This window comes from Simochromis diagramma, unplaced genomic scaffold (assembly GCF_900408965.1).
Source record: "Simochromis diagramma unplaced genomic scaffold, fSimDia1.1 OVJJ01000683.1, whole genome shotgun sequence".
NCBI lineage: Eukaryota > Metazoa > Chordata > Actinopteri > Cichliformes > Cichlidae > Simochromis > Simochromis diagramma.
In genome coordinates this window covers 1,434,587-1,440,586 of record NW_024387158.1, presented here as the reverse complement: position 1 = coordinate 1,440,586, position 6,000 = coordinate 1,434,587, and positions in this window count along the sequence as shown.

Here is a 6,000-nt window from a genome sequence, read left to right as displayed (position 1 = left end):
CATGGAGATATCTTCTCGGCAACACAGTTGTGAGATGCGTAATGAAATAATTACCATGTAAGACCTGCAAGGTGTAAGTACCCCATAATTACAAGTCAGGTTTTTACAGGAAACAATGAAACAATTACACTGTAAGACCTGCGACTAAGGTGTAAGTATCCTGTAATTCTGTGTAATTTTGGACATGTCGCAGAAACATAATATTAACATCAATCGAAACAGTTTAGGGTGGCCTTAGGTCTGATCTCATGTTTCTTCTTCTGCAACTTTCTGGGCATCTCCTTCTTTGGAGATGACTCAGTCCGAGAGGTTTTATACCAGTTTATAATGTTTATTATTTTGTTATCATGTCGGCTGCACGTCATCTACCTCTGTGGCATTTTATGAATTAGACATGTGCAATTACCCTCCTTTGGTATATAGACAGGTGGTATGGTCATGTTCGACAGCTAGGGGCGTCTGGCGCTTTTTGGTCGCTTCTATCGCGTTTGGTGTGTATGCACTGAAATGCGATAGTTATAATACCTCTCTTTTGCAAACACGGTGGAATAGACCCTTCTTCTCTTGTCTTCAGCGCGCTACCACTTATTTTAAATTTACCGGAGGTTGTGTGGTTTCTTTAGACAAACAGAAAAGGAGGAAAGTCAGAAACAGAACAAAGATCAACGATTAACAAAAGACATACATTTATCCCACTTTGCTGCTTTATAAAAAGTATGATATCCTAAACAACATTAAAACACATGTGGTACCACAGAATTGTCACTATGTTGTTTTGTACAGTCTTCTTTGATTAAGATAGTTTCATTACAATGAGTACTTATTATTCTTACGCCCTCAAATTTTCCCGCATGATTTCAAATACGAGGTACAGTTCATCAGATCCTGTTCCTTTTAAACACTCACAGGGCTCTTAACCCAGCATTTCAACCATTTTCTCTAAAAAATACTTTGAATTTTCAAATATTTCCCAATATTATTTAGAGATGACCCTTTTGCAGGCAACACTCCTGTTGCCGTGACAACCACCTCTTGTCCTTCAGTCAAATAAAAGTTACTTTAATTGAGCTGAGTACTAAATCAGATAAAAAGTCTGAGAGATTAGATAGAAAGTCTAAGTAAGGCCCAAGTAGACAACAGATAACAACAAATAAAACTAGGTTTTGAATTTCCAAGTTCTCCAGCTAGGGAAAACAAGCTAAGCATCAAGCTTTCAAATGAATTAAAACTCTGTCTGGGTCTTTGGTTGGAGCTGGAATGGGATATTGCTGTCGCTCCCCCTTCTCGGCCTGTGCTTCGAGAATTCTGAGAATTAGTATGACTGGGGCTTTTGATTCATTTAAACTAACATATTTATCCTGATGTAACTAGGTTTCTATAAAGCGAAGTAAATCAGTTTATTGATCAATTATGAATCAATTATTATTCAATAGGTGTGAATGTGAGTGCAAATGGTTGTCTGTCTCTCTGTGTTAGCCCTGCAACAGACTGACGACTTGTCCAGGATGCGTCCGACCTCTCGGCCTATAGTAGCTGGGATAGGCTCCAGCCTTTCAGCGAACCTGACAACGATAAGCAAAAGAGAATGGATGGATGGAATTATTAAATCATGTACTAACAGGGTTAGATGAGGGAGGCCTAATGTTTAATAATCCATATTTCACTGCTTTACTCTTTGGTGCAGTTGTGGATACTATATTGTTCTTTCTCTGTGATTTTTTTAATGTTTAAACCATTTTTTGCTGATTTTTTTTGTGGGGGGGGGGGGGGGGGGGTTGGGAGGAAGCACGGTATCTTGCACTTTCCCTAGCACTTGAATGCAGGCTACATTTGTGGATCTGTGCAAAGCTGACAGCATGAGGACGTTTCAAGAGCCCAAGTACTGTAGACTGCTGCAAAAGTGCAGGTTTTTTTCTTCCTGTTCACAGGAAGGAGGCACGGCAGAAAACATCAATTAACTTTTGACTTTGTGGTAACTGCATCTTGAAGTGTCAGAAGCTCAAAGTAACAAGCAAAAAAATCATTAGGAAGAAGTGAGACAGCTGTTTTACAAGTGCTTCTGTTAAATCTTCCACGATACTAGAAACCAACCCTGAAACTCAGACGGACACAGCTGTCTGTTTGAAGGGATCATTTTAAAAGTTTTTACCACCAAATTATTACTCACATTTTCTCATGCATGACAATGTGAAAGAGGGACTGAGAGAAGAATTTGGCCTCAGTCTGTAATTATCTATAGTTAGTTATTGTGTGTTTTTCCCCCCCAGCAGACTGTCTGTCCAGCTGTGTAGCAGGCAAGGCAGGACCCAGCTCCAGGACTTTGAAACAAGAGCAAAAAAAAGAGGCAGCTTTGTTGCTGTAACTTAGAAAACTAAAAGAAAAGCTATGAACTAGGGAACTGCAAATCTTGGAAACTAGAAAACTAAAGGAAAGACTAGGAACACACGAAAGACAGGACTCACAAGAAATGCAGGAACACAGCGTGAGTGAACAACACATCCTTAAACAAAGGGACATGCAGACAATATATACACACCAGGTATTTAGGAAGCTGGGAAACACCAGGGAATGCAGCTGAATGAAATAAGACTAACAAGACAGGGAGAAGCAAAACTAGACAATACACCGATGTTGACCAAGCCTATGAGCTCAACTTGAGGGCTGAAGCTGAAAATTGAGGATGGAACTGCTCAGGGGGCAGGCAACAGGTGGAGCCCGAGGGTCCTGCTCTGCCTGCTCCTGAGTGATACTCTTCCATAATAGTGGGTCACCTAGAAGACTGCCTGAGGAGTCCGGTCTCCTTTATTGACGCATGTTGCCTGCCTTTTAAGCTGGGATATTTGCCTGAGCATTATTTAAACCAAATTAGTGATTCCTGCTCCAATGTGGAAATCTGCTTCCCGTTATGCCATGAAAGATTAGCAACTCATCTTCTCCTTGGTTCAGATGTTCTGGCTTTTCCATGCAAGACAGTCACTTGTGGTCTAAAGCTCTGAAGACATTGGTGGACTTACCTTTCCTTGGATTTTACAGGGACTTTGTATCAAGCTCTGCTTGAAGACTCTTTAAAATAGTACTACTTTTACCTGCATTGTAAATGAAACCACAGAATTAGCCCTCCAAGTCTTGCATTTGAGTCTGGCCAGACTGATTGGTCCTGACAATTGATACATTTTGTTTTTCCATAAAGATGCAACTAGTAGAGATGGTAAAGATGGACAAGTTTAAATACTTTGGGATAACCACCCAAAGTAACAGACAATGCACAAGAAAGGTGAAGAAGAGAATGCAGGCCAGGTGCAGTGGATGGAGAAGAGTGTATTTGTGTCACTGGTTTGCCGGGGCAAGCCGTGTGGAGGTGGAGAAAGGACCCAAAAGGCGGCAGCTCTGGTGCAGGTGAGTGTTTATTTACAGCAGTGGGTACCAACAGCAACGGGGTGTGAACATGAAACCGAAAACCTAAACTGGGTAAACTAACAACACAAACCAGGAATGACGGTGCAGGGAGATCCGGGGAAATACACATGAAGAGACGCAGGGAGACCGAGGGGAAACAACACAGACGAACCAGCAATTACTATGACAGAAGACACAACTTAAATACACTCAGAGAACACAGGGAGATTACATACAGGTGGGAACACAGCTGGGAGTGATTAACATGACGAGACTAGGGAGGCAAACTGAAAACACTCACATAAGACACAGACCTTCACAATAAAACAGGAACTTACACAAGAAAAGACACAAACTAAGAAACGCGGACTAGATACAGGAACACACGGGCAGAACAGAGTAAACACTAACCAGAGAATTAACAGAACCACAATCACGAAGAGAAAACACAAAACGCTGGGTCAAAAGGACCCAGGATCATGACAATTTGTGACAGAAGGGTAGCAGCAAGGGCGAAAAAGGTTTACAAGATGGTAGTGAGATCTGCTATGATGCAAGTGTGACCAAGTGGTCGGTGGGGTTAGATAAAAACTAATAAAAACAACAATGTCAACTAGTGGAAATATACATTTAAAAAAATAGATAAAAACGAATAAAAGGCCACACAGATTCAAGGATGCACACCGAGGCAGGTTGGCTCCGATATTAATACAGTTTTATTTATGCTGACAAAAATAAAATGAAACATTAAGAAAATACTGAATGTAGCGTCATAGTTGACAGTGTCCTAAAAGTACCATAAAACAAACATGGAACTGTGACTTACCAGTAGCCGTGGACCCAAAAGAAAACCGCACGTAAAGAAAATCACTACAGCCAGCACCCAGTGCTGTACAAAGTGTGAAACCACCACCTAAGGTCCCAGGGCCACTGGCACGTCCTCTGTAATAAAAACACAGAACAACCAGTTAAAAGAAAAGGACGCTGAGCGTTAAGCTTGCTACATATCATAAAAAACTAAAACTTCAATCTTTAATAGCGCTAATATAAACGCGCGTGTACACACACACACACCCCAACTGGTAGGCTTACACCCCACGAGTCAAGCCACAGCGTGTGCTGGTTGTAATTGTCCAAGCCTCGATCACAGGCCGGTCTGGCTCCCCACAGACTGGAATCGGCAACTGAGGCGGATTAAAGTTCTCAGCACGACACTCGGGCAGAGGATCGCTCTAGCCTTAATTGGAAGCCTCACAAAAGCGGCTTCCAATTAAGGTCGGGCGGTTCGCCACGGAGAGGTCAAGGCAGCAATCAAACCCTAAAACAAAGGATAAATGTAACTTTAGCCTCCTGTAATTGTGAATGCTGAAAGTAGTTTGAGCAGATTACCCCAGGACCGGAGGCGCTATTCTGCACTACCAGAGAACTCGGGCACCTCTCTCCGCAACGCTGGAGTGAAACAGAAACGGTGTTCTGGGAATCCATCCTATCTGACAAACCATACTACCCGTTGTTTCTGCGCATGCGCACAACACGAGATTAAGTGGCTAACCGTACTGCCTTTGTGAATATTAGCCAGAAAAATAGTCTAATGGGTAAAATGAAGTGCCAAACAATGCTACCTTTGTGAATGTTACCTACAAGCATATTTTAATGGGTAAAATGAAGTGGCAAACCGTCCTGGCTTTATAATTATGAGCTACAAACATACTCTGATGGGCAAATGGTCATACCTACTTAAATGTGTGCTGGAATTAGTCTGTGACAGCAATGATGTGCATAAACTACTTACGGTAGGACGTTATACCAAAGTAGGATGGTTTGCGCTACAACCGGGCCGCAAAACTATATTATTTTCGGTACTCGGTATTAATTCCGGTACTCGGAGGGAATCGGAGGTTAAGCGAGAGCCTACCTGTAGCTGTCATGCGATCTGCTCACTTGCTGATCGATCTGTAGCGGTGTACCAGCATTTACTGCTGCTTTTCGCCAAAAACACAAGAGGATGAACCAAGAGAAAACTTGCTTCCTTTTATAGGGACCGACGCCGCCCTGCAATCAATATGCATGTGGATTCACAATTAACCTAGTTGCGTAGCCGAGAGCGAGCGCAGGAGAGAGCGAGGATGGTACAGCGAGCGAGGGAGAGAGAAAAGGAGAAAGGCAAGTAGCCCATCCGGCTACATAAGGTTTAGAAACAGTGGCACTGATGAAAAGACAGGATATGTGTTGATTGTCTTTAGTCTGCCTGTTCTCAGTGTTTTGGGGACTTGTTGTGTAAAGACTCTAAAAAGACTCTTTGAATTTAACCTATTCACTGGGAGCTTTTCTTCAACAAGCTGACTGCTGTCTGTCAGCTGTCTGATTATCTGTTTAATTTCCCCATTCATACATTTGATAACAAAACACATACCAGAATGCTGTATACCTTGATATTGTAGAGTTATTATCAGTTTATAACAAAATGTACAGCTGAGCCTTTATAACAGTCCCCCTGTGGAAAGTAAGGGAGCTGCAAATTGTTAACTAGTTCATCTTCACTGAAATATTTATGGTACATTACAGTAGCAAAAACAGTTGAAATTAAATTAATCTGTACGTCAC